Raw genomic sequence first — 1675 nt, 5'->3', positions numbered from 1 at the left:
AAGGTCACCACCCCCCTCCCCAGCCATTGATGGGGCGGAGGTACAGTGGCATTCCCCAAAGGAGGCCTCACATGTGTTGAGTGCTCCCTCTTGTGGCTGATCGTGTTATTGCCGCCAGGTCTCCCTTGTCCCTGGTAACTTTTAATGCCCTGCCCAGGCCCCAGGACATGGAGTTGAGCCATTGCTTGGACATGCTCTTGAAATCAGCAGTCAAGAGAGCAAAGCACACATTTCATTGGGTAAATCTGCAGCACAAGACCTCTTTGACGTGTTACACTCACATGCAATTCCACACACACTTCTCAAAACATATTTATACGTGTTATTAGCAAATAAAAAATGTAAGCCTTGAGTTGCACTTTTTAAATTTCTATGGGTAGAATATTAAGCAACGCAGAAAGCGTCAAATAAAATGGAAGGAATACACAGAGTCACCCTACCAAAAAGAAGTCATCAATAGCCAAACATTTCAGCCAAACATTGCATAAGAGCAAGAACCAATGATGCTAAAGGAACAAGTCCAAGTTGCAGTGAGGGCATTAGTGAAAAGCAAGGCGCCAGGAATTGGCATGATAGCCAGTGAGACGTTTCACCAAACTCAGAAAGCAGTGGAAGCCTCGCTCGTCTACACCAAGAAATGTGGAAGAGAGCTAGCACCAAACTCAGAAAGCAGTGGAAGCCTCGCTCGTCTACACCAAGAAATGTGGAAGAGAGCTAGCTGGCCAACCAACTGGAAAGATCCCTATTTGGACCCACTAAAAAGAAAAGTGATCTCACAGAATGAGGAAATCATCAAATAGAATTAATATCACAGGCAAGTAAAATTTTGTTATTATTCAGCAATGGTTGCAGCAGTACATTTCCAGGGAGCTGCCAGAATTTCAATCCAGATTCAGGAAAGGATATGGAACAAAGGATGTCACTGCTGACACGAGACAGATCAGGGAACACCAGAAAAATGTTTACTTGTTTTTATTGGTTATGCAAAGGCATTTGACTGTGTGGAGAGTATTAAGGAGAATGGGAATTCCAGAACACTCCATTGTGCTCATGTGGAACCTGTACATATATCAACAGTAGTCATTCAAAGAGAACAACTATATATATATGGCTTAAAATCAGGAAAGGGGTACACCAGGGTTGTATCCTCTCACCATACTTATTCAATCTGTGTACTAAGCAAATAATTCAAGAAATTGGATTATATGAAGAAGAACACAGCATCATGATTGGAAAAAGGCTTGTTAACAAACTTCAATATGCACATGACACAACCTTGCTTACTGAAAGTACAGAGGACTTGAAGCACTTGCTGATGAAGATCAGGGATTGCAGCCTTCAATGTAGATTACAACTTCAATGTTAAAAAAAAAGAAAACAAAAATCTTCACAACTGGACCAATAGATAACATCTGGAAAAATGGAAAAAAGATCAAAGTTGTCAAAGGTTTGATCTCGCTTAGATCTACAAAGAATGCTCTGGAGAGCAGCAGGCCAGAGATCAGACAACACATTGCATCCGGTAAATCTGTTGCACAAGATCTCCTTAAAGTGTGGAAGAACATGGATGTCACTTCGAAGAGGACGGTGGGTGTGTTAGTCTGGGTAGACTAGAGAAACAAATACACTGACACTCATATGTGTATAAGAGAGAGTTTTATCTAAAGGGTAATTG

Source organism: Echinops telfairi, unplaced genomic scaffold (assembly GCF_000313985.2).
Source record: "Echinops telfairi isolate 266 unplaced genomic scaffold, ASM31398v2 ScPeMD7_7407;HRSCAF=8445, whole genome shotgun sequence".
Taxonomy (NCBI): Eukaryota; Metazoa; Chordata; class Mammalia; order Afrosoricida; family Tenrecidae; genus Echinops; species Echinops telfairi.
This window is presented reverse-complemented; position numbering follows the sequence as displayed.